General features: G+C 37.8%; 2 pseudogenes; both read left to right on the top strand.

Annotated features, from left to right (window-relative positions):
• Positions 1-7,065: 7,065 nt before the first annotated feature.
• LOC124973348 (5'-AMP-activated protein kinase subunit beta-2-like) lies at positions 7,066-23,293 on the top strand (annotated as a pseudogene).
• Positions 23,294-23,300: 7 nt separating this feature from the next.
• The window catches only part of LOC124973347 (flavin-containing monooxygenase 5-like), a 100,444-nt pseudogene continuing 99,191 nt past the window's right edge, over positions 23,301-24,553 (top strand).

Raw genomic sequence — 24,553 nt, 5'->3', positions numbered from 1 at the left:
TGCGTACTGCAATCTACCTATCTGTGATCTAGAGGTGTGTTCTCAATTCTCTGCTCTGTGATCTGCCTTCCCCCGCTGCCTGCTGCTTCTCTCTGCTAGCTGCTTCTATCTGCTTGCCTCTTCTTCTTCTTCCTTTCTGCTAGTGACTTCTCTCTGCCTCTTGCTGCTAACTGCTGCTGCTTACTTACTGTTGCGCTCCCGCCTACTGTCCACTTATATTCCCTTCGGGAGGCAGAGGATGGGGCCACACCAGTTGCAATCAGGCGAGGAGCCAGCTGTCCTATCACGGCAAGGGTTAAAATGAGCAGGCCCAAGCAGGCGTGCACTCGGGAACACCTGTGCACATGTTGTGCGCATGGACTTAACTGAATATGGCCAGTGATAAATCACCTGAGTGTGCTTATGTTAATTAACCTCCTTACTGCCGATGTGATCAGGTGCCATTCTGGCACTGTCCACATGGCACAGCCCCCAACAATTTCCCCTTCTTTATATAAAATGAAAAGAAAGCTGGCAGGGATTGTGTCTGTCTTAGGTTGTCCATGGCAGAGCAACATCCTTACCCGTCATTGGACAATGAGGCTCTTGCCCTCATTTCCTGTCTTAGGTTGGTACAAGTTCCCCATGAATCTTACCCATCTTTGACTACCGATCCAGCATACTAAGCCATATACTGGGAGATTTTTCTGCTTCAAGGGCAGCCATGGCCTGTTTTATGATCACATTATGAGTCTGTTGACTGGTTTTGAGGCGTTTGTAAATGTAGAATAGAATTAATACAAGCACACCCAAGCTTATTAGTGTAAAACTTAAGAGTCACCAAAATTTGGTGCCAAATTGTGCTGAAAAAACAATCATTTCACCCTCTCTACATTTTTAAACCCTCCTTAAAGGTGAGGTATCATCATGAGGAATTAGAAGTGAGTTACACAGGATGAAAATAAGCAGCTTGCTTTACTGAGAAAAAGATGAAAATCATCTGTGTGGCTAAATCAGCTTATGAGGGGCTATGGGTCCAACCAATTCCAATTTGGGAATTTCCCAAGTGATGCAATCACTATCAGCAAAAAGATCTGTTACTCCTTAAACTCTACAAGGGCTATGACAGCTGCTTCCCTCTTGTGAGCCTTGAGTCAAAGAGCCCTGTGCCTTATTTCTTAAATGATTTGGTAACATCTTGCCCTCAACAACAGTAACCAATTTGCACTCGTTAGCCCAATGTTTTTCTTTTCTGTGCCTTAGGCAAAGACCTAGGGCATGAGGTGTAACATATTTTACTATAGTTATCTCTTGTCTTTTCTTTTGTTAGGGCATTATCTCTTTGATATGGCCTGGCTGTCTGCATAGGAAGCAGCCTTTAGGGTGAGCCCCTCCAAAGATTTTTTAAAGGAGGAGCACCTCTCATAGCTGCAACAATGATGTTTTCCAGGGCCTAATAGCTTCTTGGCAAAATTTGTTAGCATATCAACATTTCTATCAGGAAACCTTGCTGCTGCCTTTCTGCAAGCAGTTTCAACAGATTTTTCTTTCCACTGAGCTCTCTAATTCAGATATTGTCCTTCAGATAACACTGCTCTGCATAGCTGTTTCCAATCAGTCCTAACTGTCTCTTTAAAGTTTTTCCTAATGGTTGATGGTATCTCTATTTTGGTCCTCAAATACAGGCAGGTTCCACTAATTTTGAAGTTCTTTGTAATAGGTTTAGCTTTCTCTTACCTTTTTCCCTTGTTCTTAAGTTTTCACTACCACTTGGTTATTCCTTTTGGGGGTTCTTTGTATTAGATTTAGCTCTCTCCTTTTTCCCTTGTTCTTAAATTTTCTGAGTAATTATTTTCTAGGTTACTACCACTCAATTCTTCCTCACTTTGTTCTCTTTAAGAGTTCTTTTCTGTTGCTATTAGATCCTGTTTGTGAAGATCCCTCTGTGGCACACTGAGCAGCTTTTCTTCTATAAAGCCTGGGCTTATTTCTGTTAGAGTTTGAATATGTGATACAAAGGCCACACTAACAGTAGTACAAACACACAAATGATACAAAATACACACATTACTATAGGATGTAGGGGAACCTTCTCGTAGGGGAACCTTCTCATTATGCTCCCTCACTAGGGGAACCTTCTCATTATGCTCCCTCACTAGGGGAACCTTCTCATTATATTCCCTCTCTAGGGGAATCTTCTGTTAACATTCCCTCACTCATTATGACAAACACACAAGTAACACAAAATACACACATTTTTGCACTTCACTGTTATGCCCTTTGTGAGCTTTAACTATCCCTTCCCCTTAAACCGCTCTGGCCAGAAACTCCTGCGAGGTTCTTACTTTCCCTACCGTACCTATTCCCTGAGATAGACTTCTTCAGTTTGCTTACCACACCATGCTGATTTCCTTTCTCCCTGTAAGGTTGTTGCCCATTTCCTTCCCCGTACAGGCCACCACTTGTCACTGGCTCTTTGCGGTGCCAAATCCGTGGGTATTTGTCACCGCCTACAGCAACAATTTGTGTGGGGGGTCTTTATAGGTGGTGGACTGGAAACTGAGCTACTTCTATTTCTGAGCTGCTTCCTTACTTGCTTGTTTATAGATGATAGAGGAAATGAGGCTTGCTTGCTTTGAGAGGAGAGAGAGAGAGAGGATTTGCATAAGAGAGAAAGAGAGACTTTGCTTAAGAGAGAGAGACTACACTTTCAGAGATCTATATCTTCGTAGTTCTGCTGCTTCTTCTTAAAGGTGCATCCTGCATCCTGTGAACTAAGGGTGTGTCTGAGGTGCTTCTTAGTGATGCATCCTGTGTACTGCAATCTACCTATCTGTGATCTAGAGGTGTGTTCTCAATTCTCTGCTCTGTGATCTGCCTTCCCCTGCTGCCTGCTTCTTTTCTCTGCTAGCTGCTTCTATCTGCTTGTCGCTTCTTCTTCTTCCTTTCTGCGAGTGACTTCTCTCTGCCTCTTGCTGCTAGCTGCTGCTGCTTACTTACTGTTGCACTCCCGCCTACTGCCCACTTATATTTCCTCCAGGAGGCAGAGGGCAGGGCCATGCCAGTTGCAATCAGGCGAGGAGCCAGCTGTCCTATCACGGCAAGGGTTAAAATGAGCAGGCCCGAGCAGGCACGCTCAGGAACACCTGCGCATGCGTTGTGCACGTGGACTTAACTGAATACAGCCAGTGATAAATCACCTGAGTGTGCTTATGTTAATTAACCTCCTTACTGCTGATGTGATCAGGTGCCATTCTGGCACTGTCCACATGGCACAGCCCCCAACAGTGAATAGGATATTGCACTCAAAACATCTCAAGATGCAAAGCCTTAGTTATTGATGCATATATACTAATATTCTACTTACATATTTTGCTCTTTATATTAAGATCATATACACGTATACATATATATGTAAAATTTTTCCAATTGTATTTAATCTGGTTATCAAAGAAAAATGCATTCTTGTAATGCCAGAGAATAAGAAAGTGCTCAAAACAGAAACTGAATAAGCATATGTCAAAGGGACACCAGAGCCATCATATAGTGGAAAATTTGAACAATAAAATAAATAACCTAGTTTTAGAATAAAAGACATAAAAATACATGATTCTGTAGTGATATAAATAATTAAAAATGAGTGAATAAATTAATAAATGATATGTAATAGACAACTCTCCCATACAAAAGAATTCTGAATTTATATAGATAGTTTCTTCTCAAGGAGATGGAACACAATTTTCTACTTTTTAAATGGGCTGCATAGATTGACTTTCCTCCAAAAATTGCAGTATGGATAGGGGAAAAAGTGACTGCAATGAAAAATTTGACAAATACCACTGAGGCTAGGTGATCAAGATTAACATCAGCAGTGATAAGTCATACTGACAGTATGCACCCTTGAAATGATATGACAAGGAGGTCACTTACTTCTGTGTTATTCCTCCCCTAAACCGTAACCCAGTTTAATCATGATAAAAGTATCAATAATCCTCAAGTTGAGGAATATTCTACAAACTACCTGACCACTTCAAAACTTTCAAGGTCATCAAAAACAAGAAATTTCTAGGAACTATCACAGTATACAGGAGCCTAAGGAGATCTGTCACATAAATGTAATGGGTACTCTGGAACAAGGAGAGGATCAATTTAAAAAATAGGTGAATACAAGTAAAGTAAGCATTTTGATTAATAATAATGTGTCGATGTTGGTTTATGAGTTGTGACAAATTACCATAATAATATGTCAACAATAAGAAAAACTAGGAGTGGTATATCCAAGAACTCTGAAATATTTTTGCAACCTTTCTTAAATCAAAAACTATTTCAAAATTAAAAATTACTTTAAAAAAAGAAATGTATTTAATTGATTCAGGATTTGACCCAGAGCTACAGTCTAGTGAAATTTTCTTAGAGGAAGAACATTAGCTATACCATTCATTTATATTACTATGTGTTTACCTGATTACTCTCAAATTAAGTTTATCTAATAAAACACAATCTACCTTACCATGGCAAATTTTGCCTCCTTTGCTGTGTATGTATTGACTGTAATTGTATTGACTGAGAAATGGTGTTACAAAGTCAAAGGACAATTTCTTCAATTCACTTAGATAAGTTTTCTTGTATCTGAGAACATGAAGCCAGCAGTCCCCACAAATGACAATTATATTAAGGGCAACTACATACATAACCAAGGTAATATTACTTAATACTTGGCCTGCCTTGTTACTGTGGCTAATAGTAATGCAGTAATAAACATTCTCTAAACTACCTACTTGGAAGTTCCCAAAGTGCATGATTTTCCATGCTTCTGTATATTCTTTTGTTGTACTTTCAGTAAATTCTCCAGTTAAATAATACCTCCATCATCTCCAAGATTCAATTCATCTTTTTTCTCTTCCATGAACACCAATATGAAACACTGGGCTCCTTTGTGCTTTTACTACACCTGTTGAATATCCTTATCAAACTACGTGGTAACAGTTGTCTCACATGGTTCCTCTTTCAAATAGTAAACTCTTGGGAGGCAGACACTTTGCAATCAATTTATGTGTTCCTAGTGCCTAGTGTGGTGCCTGGAACACAGTGAAGTGTCCATAGATTAATTAATTGGATGAATACATGTAACATGGGAGATAAAAATATAATCGAGTTTTTAAAGACTTAAATAGTGAACAACATTTTGAGAAACCATTAAGAGATCAGGGGTGCTTAACATTTTGAAATGTCTGTGGGCAAATGTTCTTTCAGAAGATATCCTGGAAAAGATCACTGATCTGAGTCACTATCTAATATTCTGTTGTGGTTTGAAACACAAGTGTCTGTCTGTAACTTATTTACTCAGTGAAATAGGTCTTTTAAAAAGTCAGGATCTATATAAAAAATTAAAGTGGGGTATATGTCTTCATTCCTCATGCTGCCTAGAGTTCCTCATTGCTGTTTCTCTTTACTTTCTCAAATCCTCCTGCTCCTTTGAAGTACTGGCCACCACTTCTCCTTTTTTAGTTATTTTCAGACCCATTCACTCCTCTTCATTCTGTAAATATTTTAGTTTCAAGCTTTGTGCCTTTCTCTGTAAATATAACTACTCTTGCACTTGACTTTAGTATCTAGGAAATAACTTTTATCAATCCAACATATTAGTTATGATTAGGTTTGGCTATATATAATTGAAAAGCCCCCAAAAATGATGTAAACAAGACTGAAGCTTATTTTTCTCTCATATAAAAAAGCCCAGAGATAGGCTGATACATAACAGCTTCATAGTTCTTTTTTCCACTGTACTATTCTCAGCTACCTCACGGTCCAAGGTGACTGCTGGATTTCAGCCATTATATGAATAGTCACACATAAGGGAGGAGAAATGTAGGGCACACCCTTGCTTTTAAGGAGATTTAACTGAAGTTCCGTATAGAATTTCCACTTAGATATCACTGGAAGTATGTAATCACATCTCTAGCTACCAAGGAAGCTAAGAAATGTGCCTTTATACAGAGAGGCAACATACCAAGGTTATTGAAAAGAAAGATGAAATGAATGTTAAAGTGGGCCTTTAACACTCCATCATCTCATTTTTCAGTTCTGTAACCTTATTCCAATGATTTTATGATCCATCTCACCTCACCTGCCTACACCTTATTCCAATGATTTTATGATCCATCTCAACTCACCTACCTACACCTATGGTCATATCTAAGACAGTGCTAATAACTGCAAGATCACTGAAATCTCAAGGTCAAACATTCTACTCTTCAAACCATCTCTTACCTACTAAACTCATTCTCTCTGGTACTTACTGCCATCAGCTAGTTCTTTGACTCCACTGACCCCTCAATCAATCTGCTCTTCTTTTTCCAGTCACTGCTCAGAGAGATGCGGCTCATAAAATATTTCAGCACACCTGAGGCCACATGAGACAGCCATAGAGAAAGCTGCACTGGTCCTGCGACAACATGCCCCTGGCATCCTCTGAGCTCACCAGGCAACACGTGGCCGCAGCTCTGGTGCTTCAGGCATGGCATCCCCGTGGGTCAGTCCCTGTCCAGCACCCCCATGCTATGCTGAAATCTATGCACACCCACCATTGAGGTGGAGGCATCTAGAGAGGCAAGCATGCCACAGAGCCACAGTGGCAGGCAGCAGGATCACGGAGAAGTGGCCTAGAACCAGTGACCTTGTAGCCATTTTTAGGAGAAAATGCAGATCCCTGGCCCCAGGTGCAGCACCAGTTTCAATAACTTTGTAGGTGGCTTTGACTGCTCAATGGCCAATGTGCCCGTGGTCCCAGGAAAAGGGAGCACATCGCTGGAGGTGATCAGGGTGTGGGAGTGGACGCAGTACTGCAGGGGAGTCCTCAGGGCGGGTTTCTAGAGTGTGGGCGGCGGGAAACTGGGGGGCTTGCAGGAGCCCCTGTAGGCTGGGAGGTTGGGGACCATGGGGCACAGTTTCCTGTGGTGGGGATTCCCTTCCTGGTCCCCAGGCACAGAGGCGGGGCCCGGGTGCTCCTGATGTGGCCACTGGGGTGTTTGTTCCCAGCCGGGTGTAACTCTCTGCACCAGGTGGCCCCCGAATCGAGCTGCAGCCATGGGAAACACCACCAGCGACCGGGTGTCCTGGGAGCGTCACAGCGCCAATTCTGCCTGCGTGGAGGGCAACGGTGGCCATGCCCTGGGCAAGGAGCACAAGGTCGTGGTGGGGAGCACCAGCGACCCAGGTGTCTTCAGCCTGCTGGACTCCAAGGTACTCGGCTCCACGCCCCCTACCGTGGCAGTGCAGCTGCTGCTTGGCTTCCGGACTCCTCCTCCTTTCCTTGGCTCATTTTTATCACACTAAACTGGGTTGTGAGATTTTTTTTTTTTTAATTAAAGGGATATTCCAGGGAGGGAGGCGTTGGATTGTAAATTCTTCTTGTGGTGCCACCTCAATATAAGGCAAACGTGGAGTTCTTGTTTTCTTGGTGCTTTGACCAAGCATTGAACCACATATTTAGGGCAGGGACAATAGTCACCTCCCCCGCTCTCACCATCCTTGGTTCTTCTAACAATTTATAGGTTGTAAGCTATCGTGGAAAACTTGAGGGGGTAGATTGTTTGAGCCGCTGGCCCCAGCTCAGTTGCTTACATTTTCCTTGAAATGGTTAAGTGAATTTTTTTCCTGGAATTTTCTATTTGTTTGGATCCTTTTTGCTCTTTTAGGTGCTCTTCACTTTGGGTCCTTTTCCTCTTTGGCATGACTGTGAGCACCCACCACTTTTTAACTAGAAAACTTGTGCCTAGACTTGGAGATCAGTAAAGGGCATCATTTAGTTGACTGTTCAGATTTTGTCCTATACTTTGTAGTTGTGGTGACTGTGCTTTCAGGTCAGCTTCTCAAGTGGGAGAGCCAGTGATTCCCAGAGAGCTCCACTCCACAATAGTCCTTCAATATTTTTCCTTAACCCAAAAGCAATAATTCATTGCTTCCCTGAAAACCTTGCTTCCAATTAAAGAGTTACAGGAAGAGGTCAATTGTGTTCCCCCCAAGAGAAAAGACGGATCTGACAGCAATGTGATTACCATCCTAATGTTTCTAATAAATTAGAAGTGTCAGCATAAATACACTTAATTCTTTCTGGTAGGCTGTTCATGGGTGAAATAGAAAAATGGAGGGATTGAGGCAATTGGGGGATATGTTTGAGGCTTTATAGAGAAATTAGTTTTATTTGCCACAGCAGTAGTACATGGAATTTGGATGCTATGGTTTTTTTGGATACCAATTGAGAACATCATCATAGAGGAAGAAATAAGAGTGATTGAAAGGGGCATTTCATGGGGCTTCTTCTCCATCCCTTTCTTTCCTCTCCCACTTCAGAACTTCTTCCTCATCATGTGGTCTGTCTACCCAGCCATCTATATTTACTTCTTTAAAGCTTTCCCAAGGTGATTGACCTCATTGTATTTTCCCCCTTTTCCTACAACAATGACTCAGAATTTAAGTACATTGTATTTGTCAAACCATGACTGAAGTTGTTGGTGTCCTGAATTAAAGCCAAATTGTTCTGTGTGAATCGGGGCCTATTCTGGATCATTCTTTTCCTCACTCCAATCTTGCTATTTGGAAAACAAGAAAATGGTTCATATAATTCTTATGGTCCCACCCAAATCTAAGGGTTTTTTACCGACCCTTTTCTTCCCTCCGCATTTTACTAAAGCCTCTTTAAACTATCATTTTCAATGTTGTTTTGCCTCTTTTATCAGTGGTTCTGCTGTTTTACTTAAAGTAATCAACCTTTTTTCTAGTCAGCTGCATTCGAATCCTACCACAGAAATGTCATGTCATAAGTGGAAGGTCTTTGCTCCAAATGTTGGAGCATTAGTAGTTTGTGACTTTCAGATTCTAAATGAAAATCCTAAGTTGTAAAACAATTGATAGAAACAGTGGCAGTGGGGCCTCCATTGGATGCCAGTCTTTTTCAGCATACTAATTCAATGGTTCTCAATCATATTTATGTATTGGAACCACCTGAGATTTGTTTAAATACTTTATAAAAAATTTGAATTATTTACAAAGTAGGGAGAACAGTATAATGAACTCTGTGTACCTCTCACCAAGTTTAGAGATTGATCAAACATGAATGAATGTATATCATCCATACCCTAATCTACTATTCCTCCACCAATTTTTTGAAGCAAATTCCATATGTAGTAACAAATTATGATGTACCTCAAAAAATGAGATTTTTTTCTCTATTTTAACATAATCAGAGTCTTATCTGGAATGATTTTAAAAATAGATTCCCAGATTCTATGTCTGAATCAGAATCTTAGGTTATTCTTAGTCATACGCAAAAATTCCTGTCTAATGCAACCAGTCAGACAGAATGCATTGCCTTTAGAATACAGATACTAGGTTTTCTCTTATGCTAATTGCTTGTAATATTGTAAAAGTCTCTTCAGTTTTCTTTTTTCACAGTTTTAATTACTTTTAGTTAATTAAGTAATTAATCTGTGCTTCTGGGGCTGGAACCCAAGGCCTCTTGTCTTCTAGGAACATTCTCTACCACTGAGCTAAATCCCCAGCCCTTGAATTTTATTTTATTTAGTTATTTTTTATTTTTTTTTACGTTTACATAGGGTAATGATGTTTATTTTATTTTTCCCCTCCCCCCACCCCTCCCACCCCTCTTTTCCCTCTACACAGTCCTTCTTTCCTTCATTCTTACCGCTCTCCTTAGCCTAACTCTAAACCTAACCCTAAACCTAATGCTAGCCCCCTCCCACCCCCCATTATATGTCCTCATCCGCTTATCAGCGAGATCATTCGTCCTTTAGTTTTTTGAGATTGGCTTATCTCACTTAGCATGATATTCTCCAATTTCAACCATTTGCCTACAAATGCCATAATTTTATCATTCTTCATTGCGGAGTAATATTCCATTGTATAAATATGCCACAGTTTCTTTATCCATTCATCAACTGAAGGGCATCTAGGTTGGTTCCACAATCTGGCTATGGTGAATTGAGCAGCAATGAACATTGATGTGGCTGTATCTCTGTAGTATACTGATTTTAAGTCCTTTGGGTATAGGCCAAGGAGTGGGATAGCTGGGTCAAATGGTGTTTCCATTCCAAGCTTTCTGAGGAATCTCCACACTGCTTTCCAGAGTGGCTGCACTAATTTGCAACCCCACCAGCAATGTATGAGTGTTCCTTTTTCACCACATCCTCGCCAACACCTATTGTTGCTTGTATTCTTGATAATCACCATTCTAATTGGGGTGAGATGAAATCTTAGGGTAGTTTTGATTTGCATTTCCCTTATTACTAGGGATGTTGAACATATTTTCATATATCTGTTGATTACTTGTACATCTTCTTCTGTGAAGTGTCTGTTCATTTCCTTAGCCCATTTGTTGATTGGATTATTTGTATTCTTCGTGTAGAGTTTTTTGAAATTGAATTTTATTTTAGATTATGTGCCTGGTTTCTCAGACTTTAGTTTTGAGGAATAGAGAGAGATAGAACAGAAAGTAGACTTTTCCATTCCCCACCACCACCACACACAAATTTCTGAAGTAAATAAGCTAGTCTTTTTTTTTTTAATGCACTTTATTTTGTTTGGTAATATTCTTACTTAACAGTGTAAAGCCATTTTTACCTGTTACCAGTTTAAGGCAGGGCTTCGCAAATATTTTCTGTAAGGGAACACATGGTAAATAATTTAGAATATGTGGATAATACAGTCTTTCACAACTGCTTCCACAGTGGTGTGAAAACACTGTAGATAATGCTCATACAAACGAGTGTAACTATTTTCAGAAAAAACTTTATAAAAGCACCTGGCTTATTGGCTGCAGTTTGCCAACTACTGGTCTAAAGGGATGGTAATAAAAAAAAAAAATCTAAGGAGTTAATATTTTTCAGAATCCTGCAAACTTTATTTGATTATATAATTGTTTTTGTGAAAGGAAAAGATTTTTATTGTTTTTTGCAGTTTGAGGTGCCAAAATTTGCATTCCTCTACCTCAAATAGAATAAACCTATCATAGGTGAGCAAGTATGATTTCATAACCACTTTTTTGTTCTAGTACTGCCTCTCACTAGCTAGGCCAAGTCCTCTACCACTAAGCTACATTCCCACCCACTATTTCTCCATTTTATAAAATCAATGATCTGGCTTTTTAATTTTTATTAATTAACTTATTAATCTGTGGTTCTGGGGCTTGAACCCAGGGCCTTGCACATAGGCTAGGCAAGTGCTCTGGCACTGAGCTACTTCCCCAGACCATTAATATTAAATTTTTAATGTCCCTTCTTTGTGTAATTTATTAGCTAAAATACAGTTTATAAATTTTTTAATAAAGTTTGGTATCTGTAACTTTCTTTACAGTTGAAAATTGAGGGCTGTGTACAGTTGCTTGTGAAAAATGTATACCTGACTTAAGTTTTAAAAATATAGCCATCTTTTGTTTTTATTATTTTCTCTCTTTTAAGAGGTACTCAAAAGCATGTTATAGTTGCCTGCCTATGAATTAAACTGGCAGTATGGAGTAGGGTTTTCTTTTTCTTTTCTTTTTTAAAGGGCAAACTTGAGGCTTGGAAAGGGTAAGTAATATATGCAATCTCAAAAGTTAGACTATGATTTATTCAGCACTTGAGCATAAGCCATTTGACCATTTTGGTACAAGATGAGTTCTTTTTCTATGGTTTGTAAAAATCTGATTTATTCTAATTTTAAGGCTTATTTCCTTAGCTGAAGTCTAGCACCTCTCTGTACTCTAAGAAGGAAAATGATCTTTTTAAGAATTCTTGGGTCACAATTTATTCTAGGGGTAACCTACTCCTTCTTACAACTCCCTGGGACAAAGAGTTTGTACCATGGCAGTAGGATTTGGATGACTCCATAAAGCCCACTAAGCAGGCCCAGCCTACTGTTATCCACTAGTCTGAAGGAGGCAAGGAGGTCTTCATTTCTGGGTCTTTCAACAACTGGAGCACCAAGATTCTACTTATTAAGAGCTGAAGGTAAGTGTTTTGGTTGAGACTGAGGGGTCCAGGAATAGAGCCTGACCTGTTATCCTTTCTTTTTTTATTATTATAAACAAATGGAATACACATTGTTTCTCTGTTTGTACATGGAGTAAAGGCATACCATGAGTGTAATCATAAATTTACATAGGGTAAATTTGTTTGATTCATTCTGTTATTTTTCCCTTCCACCCAGTGTTCCCACCCCACTTTTCCCTCTATACAATCCTTCCTTTCCCCATTGTTGCCTCTCTCCCTAACCCTAACCCTAATCCCTAACACTAAACCCTCCCACCCCCATTATGCGTCATCATCTGCTTATCAGCGAGATCATTTGTCCTTTGTTTCTTTGAGATTGGATTATCTCACTTAGCATGATATTCTCCAATTTCATCCATTTGCCTGAAAATGCCATAATTTTATCATTCTTTATGGCTGAGTAATATTCCATTGTATATATGTATCACAGTTTCTTTATCCATTCATCAATTGAAGGACATCTAGGTTGGTTCCACAAGTCTGACTATTGTGAATTGAGCAGCTATGAATATTATATGGCTGTATCTCTGTAGTATGCTGATTTTAAGTCCTTTGGGTATAGGTCAAGGAGTGGGATAGCTGGGTCAAATGGTGATTCCATTCCAAGCTTTCTGAGGAATCTCCATACTGCTTTCCAGAGTGGCTGCACTAATTTGCAACACCACCAGCAATGTATGAGTGTACTTTCTCACCACATACTCGCCAACACCTATTGTTACTTGTGTTCTTGATAATCACCATTCTAATTGGGGTGAGCTGGAATCTTAGGGTGGTTTTGATTTGCATTTCTGTTATTACTAGAGATGTTGAACATTTTTTTCATATATCTGTTGAATGCATGTAGATGTTCTTCTGTGCACTGTCTGTTCATTTCCTTAGCCCATTTGTTGATTGGATTATTTGTATTCTTCGTGTAGAGTTTTTTGTGTTCTTTATAGATTCTGGAAATTAGCGCTCTATCTGAAGTATGGTTGGCAAAGATATTCTTCCAATCTGTAGGCTCTCTCTTCACATTACTAGTAGTTTCCTTTGCTAAGAGAAAGCTTTTTAGTTCGAATCTATGCCAATTGTTGATTCTTGCTTTTATTCCTTGTGCTATGGGAGTCCTGTTAAGGAACTCTGATCCTAAGTCAACATGTTGATGATTTGGACCTACTTTTTCTTCTATAAGTTGAAGGGTCTCTGGTCTGATTCCGAGGTTCTCGATCCATTTCAAGTTAGTTTTGTCCAGGTTGAGAGATAGAGGTTTAATTTCATTCTGTTGCATATGGATTTCCAGTTTTCCCAGCACCATTTGTTGAAGAGGCTATCTTTTCTCCATTGCATATTTTTGTCCCCTTTGTCTAGTATGAGAAAATTGTATTTATTTGGGTTACTGTCCATGTCCTCTATTCTGTACCATTGATCTACCTGATTATTTTGGTGCCAATACCATGCCGTTTTTGTTACTTTTGCTTTGTAGTAGAGCTGAAGTTCTGGTACTGCAATACCCCCTGTTTCGCTCTTTCTACTAAGGATTGCTTTAGCTATTCTGGGTTTCTTATTCTTCCAGATGAATTTCATAATTGCTTGCTCTATATCTGTAAGGTATGTCATTGGTATTTGAATTGGAATTGCATTGAATCTGTATAGCACTTTTGGTAGTATGGCCATTTTGACAATATTAATTCTGCCTATCCAAGAACATGGAAAAATCTTTCCATCTTCTAAGATTTTCTTTAATTTATTTCTTTAGTGTTCTGTAGTTCTCATTGTAGAGGTCTTTCATCTCTTTTGTTAGATTGATTCCCAAGTATTTTATTTTTTTCAAGGCTATTGTGAATGGGGTACTTTTCCTAACTTCTCTTTCTGAAGATTCATCACTTATGTATAAAAATGCATTGGATTTATTAGCATTGATCTTGTAACCTGCTACTTTACTGAATTTACTTATGAGTTCAAAAAGTTTTCTGATGGAATTACCAGGTTCCTCTAAATGTATAATCATGTCATGAGCAAACAGGAATATTTTGAGTTATTCTTTTCCTATTCGTATCCATTTAGTTTCTTTGGTTTGTGTAATTGCTCTGGCTAGAGATTCAAGGATGATGTTGAACAGAAGTGGTGAAAGAGGTCATCCCTGCCTTGTTCCAGTTTTTAGGGGAATGCTTTCAGTTTTTCACCATTCAGAATGATAGTGTCCATGGGTTCAGCATAGATGGCCTTTACAATGTTAAGGAATGTTCCCACTTTCCCTATTTTTTCTAGTGTTTTGAGCATGAAGGATGCTGTATTTTATTGAATGCTTTTTCTGCATCTATCAAAATAATCATGTGATTCTTAACTTTAAGTCTTTTGATATGGTGAATGACATTTATTGATTTCCAGATGTTGAACCAACTTGCATCCCTGGGATAAAATCCACTTGATCGTGGTGCACTATCTTTTTAATATATTTTTGTATGTGATTTGCTAAAATTTTGTTGAGAATTTTTTCATCAATGTTCATTAAGTATATTGGTCTGAAAATTTCTTTCCTCGATATGTCTCTGTCTGGTTTAGGTATCATGGTGATATTGGCTTCATAGAATAAGTTTGGGAGGATTCCCTCCTTTTATATTTCATGGAATACTTTGAGGAGTATTGGAATGAGCTGTTCTTTAAAGATTTTTTAGAACTCAGTTGAGAACCCATCAGGTCCTGGACTTTTTTTTTGGTAGGCTTTTGATGACCTCTTCTATTTCACTGCTTGACATTGATTTATTTAAGTTGCGTATGTCCTCCTGGTTCAGTTTAGGTAATTCATATGTCTGTAGAAACTTGTTGATGTCTTTGAGGTTTTCTGTTTTGTTGGAGTAGAGATTTTCAAAATAGGTTCTAATTATGTTTTATATTTCACTTGTGTCTGTATTGATATTACCTTGTTCATTCTGAATTTTAGTAATTTGAGTTTTCTCTCTCTTTGTTAGTGTGCCTAAGGGTTTATCAATTTTGTTTATTTTTTTCAAAGAACCACCTCTTTATTTGTTAATTTTTTCAATTGTTTCTTTTGTTTCAATTTCATTGATTTCAGTTCTGATTTTAACTATTTCCTGTCTTCTACTACTTCTGGTGTTGGTCTGCTCTTCTTTTCCTAGGGCTTTGAACTGTAGTGTTATATCATTTATTTTTTGACTTTTTCTTCTTTTGTTGAATGCGCTCCATGAAATAAATCTTCCTCTAAGTACTGCATTCATAGTGTCCCAGAGATTTTGATATGATGTGTCTTTTTCTCGTTTACTTCTAAGAATATTTTTATTTCCCTCCTGATGTCTTCTGTTATCCATTCATCATATAATAGTGTATTATTTAATCTCCAGTTATTGGAGAAGTTTCTGTTTTTTATTCTGTCCTTTATTCATTTATTTCTAATTTCAATGCATTATGATCTGATAGAATACAAGGTAGTATCTCTATCTTGTATATGCTAACAGTAGCATTGTGGCATAAAATATGGTCCATTTTAGAGAAGGATCCATGTGCTGCTGAGCTGAAAGTGTATTCATTCTTTGTTGGATGGTGTATTCTATATATGTCCGTTAAGTCTAAATTGTTGATTTTTTAATTGAGATCTATGGTTTCTTTATTCAATTTTTGTTTGGAAGATTGATCCAGTGGTGAGAGAGGTGTGTTAAAATTGCCTAGTATTATTGTGTTGTGGTCTATTTGATTTCTGGAATTGAGAAGGATTTGTTTGACATACATGGATGAGCCAATATTCGGGGCATAGATATTTATGATTGTTATGTCTTGCTGATTTATGCTTCCCTTAAGCAGTATGTAATATCCTTCTTTATCCCTTCTGACTAGTTTTGGCTTGAAGTCCACATTATCTGATATGAGGATGGATACTCCAGCTTTTTTGCTGTGTCCGTGTGCATGGTATGTTTTTTCTGATCCTTTCACCAGTAGTCTGTGGGTATCTCTTTCTATGAGATGAATCTGTTGCAGGCAGCATCTTGTTGGATTTTTCTTTTTAATCCAATCTGCCAGTCTATGTCTTTTGATTGATGAGTTCAGGCCATTAACATTCAGGGCTATTATTGTGATATGATTTGTATTCCCAGTCATTTGACTCATTTTTGTTTTTGATATGATTTGGTTTCTCCTTTATTTGGCTACACCTTTAGGCTAATTCCTCCCATTGCTGATTTGCATCGTTGTTTTTCATCTCTTCCTCATGGAATATTTTGCTGAGAATGTTCTGTAATGCCAGCTTTCTTTTTGTAAATTCTTTTAGCTTTTGTTTATCATGGAAGGATTTTATTTCATCATCAAATCTGAAAGTTGGTTTTGCTGGGTATAAGATTCTTGGTTGTTATCTGTTTCCTTTCAGGGCTTGGTGAATATTGTTCCAGGTCCTTCTAACTTTTAGGGTCTGGATTGAAAAATCTGCTGATATTCTTAAAGGTTTCCTCCTGAATGTAATTTGATTCTTTTCTCTTGCAGCCTTTAAAATTCTGTCTTTATTTTGTATGTTAGGTATTTTCATAATAATGTGTCTTGGTGTGGGTCTTTTGTAATTTTGTATATTTGGGGTCCTATAAGCCTCTTGTACCTGGTTTTCTATTTCATTCTTCAGATTTGGGAAATTTTCTGATATTACTTCATTGAATGGGTTGTTCATTTCCTATGGTTTGTTTCTCTAAGCCTTCCTCATTCCCAATAATTCTTAAATTTGGCCTTTTCATGATATCCCATAATTCTTTTAGATTCTGTTCATGATTTCTTACCATCTTCTCTGTTTGGTCAATTTTTTTTTTCAAAGGTAAAAATTTTGTTCTCAATGTCTGAGGTTCTGTCTTCCAGGTGTTGTATCCTATTGGTTACGCTTTCTATGGAGTTTTTAACTTGGTTTATTTTTTCTTCATTTCAAGGATTTCTGTTTGTTTTTTTTTCTCTAACTCTTTATTGAAATGATCTTTTGCTTCCCATATTTTCTCTTTTAACTGTTGATTGGGGTGATCATTTAATGCCTGCATTTGTTCTTTCATCTCTTCCTTCAATGCCTGCATTTGTTCTTTCATCTCCTTGTTTGCTTCCCTGATTTTTTAATTATGTACAATCTGATCTCCCTTTCTGACATTTATTCTGCTTCGCTGTCATTGGGTTTTATTAATATAGTATCTAAGTTTGTTTGGGACATTTTCTTCCCTTGTTTTCTCATATTGGTCAGATATCAGTGGGACTCTAAGATATTGCAGATTCCCTCTATTGGCTTATAGCATTCCTGTAGATTTCCAGTATATCACCTCCCAGTCTTCAGTAGCCTGAAGTCTTGGAGGAACTTGATATTGCAGAGCTTCTGAAGAAAGTTGCCCCTAGCCCACTACTGAGTCCAGGGCTGGGGGCTGGTTCTGCCTGAAAATCCTCTCACTGAGTGGGCCTGCTCCTAGAAGCTGGCTACACACAGGGCCTGCCCCACCTGAGGGAGCCGGGTTGCTCAGGGAAGGCCTCTCCCTGTTCTGCCTTGGTTTCAGAAGCCGCCTGCAGGCTGGGGCCTGCCACTGGGTTCAGGGCTTGGGGTTGGCTCTGTGTGGAAAAGCTCTCACTGCCAGCCGCTGGAGGGAGCCAGGCTGCTGGGAAAAACTTCTCGCTGCTCTGCCCTGGTCCCAGAAACCCCCTGCAGGCTGGGTCCCACCACTGGGTCAGGGAGTTTGGGGTTGGCTCTGTGCAGAAAAGCTCTCACTGGGTGAGCCTTCTCTGAGAACCTGGCTGTCAATCAGGTCTGCCATGGGAGGGAGCAGGGCTGCTTGGGGAAAACTCTTGCTGCCCTGCCCTGCTCTGAGGAGCTGCCCACTGTCCAGGCCTGCCGCCCGGGCCAAGCTTCACCTGGTGGGAGAGACTCACCCCGTGGTTCTATGTTGGTCCGTGTCTCTCAATACCTCCCCTTCTTGAATTGTGAGTTCTGGAATGATGGGAGATGCAGTCACCCTCTAGTCTGCCATCTTGGATTTCCTGTTATCCTTTCTAATAAGAGTGAACAGACTGGACTTCCCATCTCCACCCACTAGATGCTTTCTTTGGAATATATCCTATTCTGTGACCACTTAGTATCTATGGCATTGGGTTTTAACCTCATTGTGTGTCAGATGCTTTACCAATTAGAATATCATTACCTCAAGGGAATTTATAATAGCTTTGTGAGTGTATTCTTTAGGATGGTGTTGCACAGGTCTTTTCTATGCTTGGAGGAAACCTGTAACTGACAGAATCTGTTGCTGTGACTTCTGCACTAAAGCAAAATGCACCATAAAATTTGAGGTGGTAGTGTTTTGTGGTACTTGCAGAGCAATGATGAATTAACTGATTACTAGAATGGCCCAGATAACCAGATAGGTCATTTTACAGTAATGGATCACCAAAATATGGAAAATACCTTAAAGACTCCTATATCCCAAAATTTTTAAGGTACTTATACTTATGAGGGATCTGTTTTGCTAGAGCAAAATAGTTATAACAAGATGAACTATTTTGGGAAATCATTGACTCTTTTTTTCTAGGCATTGACTTAAGAACCAAAGTTGTTGGAAGGGTTAGAAACATATTTCCAAGATGATATAGATACAGAGATTGGATGAATACATTATTCTTTTTACACAAGGGACACAGTGGCTTAGGGATATAGGAAGTCATTGGTATAATACTATAATTACCACTTGGTTTTCTATATTCTGTCTTCTTAAAGGAACTTGACTGACCTTATGTTTTCTTCTACAGTCATAATGACTTCATTGCCATCTTGGATCTCCCTGTGGGGAGAGAACAAATACAAGTTTTTTGTAGTTGGACAGTGGGTTCATGATCCATCAGAGGTATGGCTTTGATTGCCAAAGATTACCATGACTTAGCAGCCTCATTTTAACTATCATTGCTCTCTGAATTGATGGTAGCAGTCCCTTACCCTAAAGGATTGCTCTTGATAAAAGATGGAGATGCTGAGTGTGATCATTTGTAACTTTTAGTAGATGCAGAGAGGAGGATGGGTGGAAGAGAGGGATTCATAAAGGGAATTCAAGAATTTTTTTCTGCTTTTTGTTTCAGCCTATGGTTACCAGTTGGCTTGGCACAATTATCAATTTGACTCATGTCAAGAAATCTGATTCTGAGGTGTCTGATGCTTTAATACTAGAGTCTGTGGAAAGTTCTGAGACATCTTGTCAAGGTAATTTTATAATATTTGCTCTCTTTTGCCTTGTCTTTCTTGTAACCCAGATGTGGTTTTTAAATTTCCTTCTTGAAAGTATTCTTTTAAATTTGTTTTTATTTCCATTTCTTCTCAGAAATCTTCTGAATCCTTTATATATATGCACATATTTCTTATATAAACATTTAGATCCTGTTCTGTATACCAAAAAGTCTCAGTCTAGTGTACTTTAACTTTTTAACCAAGTATCTACAGTAAGATATTTATTTTGCATTGCAGCCCAATACACACATAACAGATATACAGAAGTTTAATATGTGGTATAATGTTTGCCTTTATTTTCTGTGATGTATTATTTTCTGTTTTTTAAAAACATTTATTTATTTATTTATTTATTTATTTTGGTACTGATATTGAGCTCAGAGAACCTCTACCAACTGAGCCATAACCACAACCCCTTTTATTTTGAAACAGGGTCTCACTAAGTTGCTGTGACTGTCCTTGAACTTGAGATCCTTCTGCCTCAGATTTTTTGGTCACTGGGATTACAGGTTTGTGCCACAGCATGTGGCTGCTATTTTATTTTTTACAGTCCATTATTGGACTATAGCCTATTGTTTGAAAACTCTTTCTAGTAATATTTCAAGTTTTCCATTGACCTTTGTTGGTATCACCCAGCAGAGACTAGATGTGCCTTGTTTGTCTTACTAAGCTGCCTCAGCTTAATCTGCCAGTTTGATAAATCAGTTGGCAGTTCTGTAGTTTTATGAGACCCTACAAGTTTAGTAGTCATTGGGGAAAAGTAGTTTAAAAAACAATGACACACACAATATCAGTCAATTCTTTTGCATATAATCAAAATTTTGTAAATTTTTTATTTAAAAAATTCCCTGGTATGGGAAAAGATCTCTATATACTTTTCTTTCTTTTTCTTTTTCTTGCAGTGCTGAGGATTGAACCCAGGGCCTTGTGTTTGCAAGGCCACTTTACCAGCTGAGCTATATACTCAGTCTCTTTTGTTTCCTATAATATTATTTTTTCCAAGACCTTCATCTCCACTTAATTTACTATGTCAGTAATGCAAATGTTCTCCAAACCATATTCATAATTACTGTTTTGCTACTTCACAGTAAAAGCTATGCCTGTCTAAGGAACTGTGTGCTGTATTTACACTGAATATTCTTCTCACTTTGAGTTCAAAACCCGCCTCTCCTACTAAGTAGTTTTATCATTGTGGACAAGGCCCTCAATTCTTTTGGTTCTGTATTCCATAACAGTAAAATCAGGGGTTGGACTCAGTGTTTCTCAGCAATCACAAGTCCTGAAGTGGAATGTATTAATAATCACAGGGCATAAGGGTGACATGTTGTTTTTAAAACTGCATAGTATATTAATTATTTAGGAAATTTTGGATAATAATGTTTTCATTATATAAGCTCTCAAAGTTAAGCTAGACATTCTTTTTGACTGGTGGGCAGAGATTTAAAAGGGTTTAAAGATACCAAATTAAATTATGAGGCCACTGGTAACTACATTTTTGCATTATATGATTCTGGCAAAGCAACCAATGAATAATAGTTAATCATAACTATACAGAGAGAAGACCAGAATACTTTTGATATTCATCACTTTCCTCTTTTACCTAATTTCCCAATCCATTCTGGTAAGCCTTAGAATACATTTTTATTAGGTTTTAATTTACACTAAGTTTAGTGTAGTCAGTTAATTAACTAATTTGTATTTTTTTTTGATTATGATGATGAAAAGGAAGAAAAAAAAAACTATTCTGTGTACTTCCCAGCAGTGTTTTATGGATTACATGACATAATAACTGGATGTGCTTTGTAAAGTTTTTAAGATATTGAAAAATATCACTGTATTTATTAATTTTGCTTTTGCTTCATATATGTTTAACTGAAATCAGTTCTTTAAATGAACTATCATAATCTTCCACTGGAGACTATAAAACATTTTTTTAAATCTTTAAACAAAATCAGTTTTCTTTATTGTTAAATTTTTCCTTCTATGATGAATTATTTTTCCATTTTTGAAGTATAATTTACATACCATAAAATTCATCCTTTTAAATTGTATTGTTTCATAAGTTTTAGTATATTCAGAGCTGTGTTACATTACCAGTAGTTCCAGAGCATTTTTATCATCCCCAGAAGAAACCCTGTACCCATTTGCAGTCACTTTCCATTCCTTCCTTTCTCATACTCCTATCAACCACAAGTCTATTTTCTGTCTTTATGGATTTGTCTATTCATGTTATTTTTTGTGAGATTCTTTCACTTACCTTAGTGTTTTCAAGGTTCATTCATATTGAAACATGTATCTATTTATGACACAATAATATTCCATGGTATGGACATACCATTTTGTTTATTTGTTATTGATAGACATTTGTATTTTTTCTGTTTTTTTGGTACTATAAACATTAACATAAGAGTTTTCATGTGGGCACATATATCTTGGATATATACCTGGGAATGTAATTGTTGGGTCATGTGGTAACTTTCTGTTTAACTCTTTGAAGTGGCTATGCTATTGTATATTCCCATTGGCAATTGGAATACTGTAGTTTGAAAGTTGCAACTTCTCTATGTTTGCCAGTTTTCATTAGTTTGTCATTTTAATTATAGCCATCCTAGTGAGTATGAAATGGCATCTTACTGTGGCTTTGATTTGCATTTCCCTAATGACTATTACATAGCTCTTGTTCTTATTGCTGCAGTCATTGTAGTATCAGAAACCATAGAATTTGTAACTTTTTATGTGTTGTTTGGGTGGGGGTAAATATGAAATCTAATTTGTTCACATTGTTTGAAAGTTATCAAGGCCTCTTCCTATCCATTATCTCTTTAGTTTCCTCAATAATATTGGAAATAGGGCAAGGATTCTTTTTATTTTTGTGGATGAGGAAACTGTGGTAAAGGCATTTTTCAAGGTTGTAAAGTTGATAAATAGGGTAGCTCTTTCCTTAGCTCAAGTCTATGACCCCTCTCCTCTTCATGGAATCTTATTGCCATGTTAGGCAACTTTTTCCTTGCACTACTTGACACTTGTAGACCCAATGGGTTAAAAGTTATGATCCATGACTTCTATATTTAATATTAGTGGCCATGTATTTTTCTATGCATTGTCCTAATTTTTGTACTTTTCCTCATATTTGTGGATATATCTTTTAGATCTTTCCAGCTCACCCCCTGTGCCTTATGGTTAAGAAATGTATGTATTTTGATTTGAAGAGAGATTCAAATCCCCACCCATTCTTCCTTCTCACCTACTCCAAGTTATTCTTAACAAGGGCACTAATATTTCTGTAAGTGTCCTGAGAATATTGCTGTAGGATCTGGGGAACTGTGGGATTAATTTGGCCAAATTCAGTAATCCTATAAGTTGGGATTACTATAAAGGTATAATGAGATTATAAATCATATACATATGAATAGCAGTATAGACTCCTTTTATCAAGGCTGCTTTGTTAGCTTATTCAGGAACTAAAATCAAAGCTTATAGTTGTCTCTGTTCCTGAAAAAACCAGGACCACAGTGTATTCTAGAACAAATGTCTGAGATTTCTATTCCAACATGAGATAAGGCATACTTATCATTTGGGGATATACAAAAGAGTTACAATTCTTGCTTGCATATAACTGACTTCTGTATTTATTCTCATTGATTCTCACTAAGATTACTTTTGCCATTTAATGCAAATCTTCCATAGTTGCTGTAGGTAAGATTTTTGTTTTAGCTCTATTAAGATTAGCAGATCATGATGCTTAGGGTTTCTGCCATAAATGAGAATGTTCCAAATTTTCTGTAATAAGAATGTATTATTGATACATACTGGAGTGGATACACTATGGAAAGTAGATAAAGATAAGGTGTTCTTAACAATCCCAGAAAGCTCTGAGAAAGAGTAAGCTGATAGTTTGTCCATACAACTAATATTATTCTTTTTATTTTTTTTTGTCTCTTAGTGTGATCCAACCTTACTTCCTGAGCCCACCCATGTTATGCTGAACCATATCTATACATTATATATTAAGGCAAGTGGTGTCCTTGGTTCTTCATATCTCAGCTATATGAAAGGTTAGGGGTAACATGTTTTGCAGTGGTTACTTGCTCAGCTACTTCATTTTACCTGAAGGTGAGAGTAATGGTTAAGAAGAACTTACTTTTTAGCCAATGGGTCATTTGTTTTTAATTTCATTCTCTGTGTCTCTTTTCTGGCTAACTGACTTGTCCAGTGATTGAATGGTCTATTTTATTTCCCAGTTTCTTTTTGGGTGGCTAGAACCTTTATGCCACCTACTTATTTGAGTTCATAGCAGTAAGACATCATTTGCAGAAAGTCAGGTTTAGCTTCTAGTTCAAATAATACTTGAATGTGATAGTAAGACTTCTTTCTCCCATTTTAAATGGGGAATTGAGCTAGTTTTGGTTGCCACTATCGTATATACCCAAATGCTTGCTTCTGTCCTGTACAGTAGATAAAGGAGAAATGTGACCAGACTTGTCCTGTCCCCTCTAGCTCTAGCATCCTCCTTGCTTTCTCTGCTATTTTAGATTCTGGGATGAAAATTTCTGTTCTGTTCTATCTTGTCATGTCTGGGGTTAGGCTGTTAGAATGAACTTATATAGCTCTGTGACTGTCAAACTAAGCTGATCGTGATCAGAATGACCTGGGAAAGTTTGAGAGCATACAGATTCAGTGGCTCCATCTCCAAAGATTTCAAAGAAGAGCATCAAGATCCAGTCACATCCCCAACCCTTTTTGTGTTATTTTCAATTTGAAACAGGGTCTCACTAAGTTTCTGAGGCTGTCTATGAAATTGTGATCCTTCTGCCTCAGCCTCCCAAATCACTGAGATTATTGCCATGCACCACCATGCACCGCACATGACTTTTATTTCTTAGATGTGTGTAACTAGATTAGGGAAATTGTTGGTAGAGTGACTGTAATAGATTATATGGTTATATAGAAAATTTAGAAATATATTTTTGAATTTAACTTTTACAATTACCTTGTGAGTTATTATTTTTAACCCCAGTTTTATAGATAAACTAAGGCTCAGAGAAGGTCAAATTGCTAGTAATTAACAGAAAGGATTGAGGTTCAGTCTCCTTATCCTAATTCCATGTTATATCCTCTGTGTCATCATGCCAGGTTTACCAAATAGGTCTTTCTTTGACCTGCTTCTTATTTCTACAAAATTTTTGCTGGGATGTGTGTGCTGGTGTGTTTTACTAGGGCATGTGCATGTTAGGCATGTGCTGAGCTCCACCTCAGAATTTTTATTTAATTTTGAGACAGGATCTTGCTAAGTTGCCCAGGCTGAGTGTAAACTTGCCTT

Source organism: Sciurus carolinensis (assembly GCF_902686445.1).
Source record: "Sciurus carolinensis chromosome 14 unlocalized genomic scaffold, mSciCar1.2 scaffold_126_arrow_ctg1, whole genome shotgun sequence".
NCBI lineage: Eukaryota > Metazoa > Chordata > Mammalia > Rodentia > Sciuridae > Sciurus > Sciurus carolinensis.
Note: the sequence above shows the minus strand (reverse complement) of the source record. Positions and strands in the feature narration are given on the sequence as shown.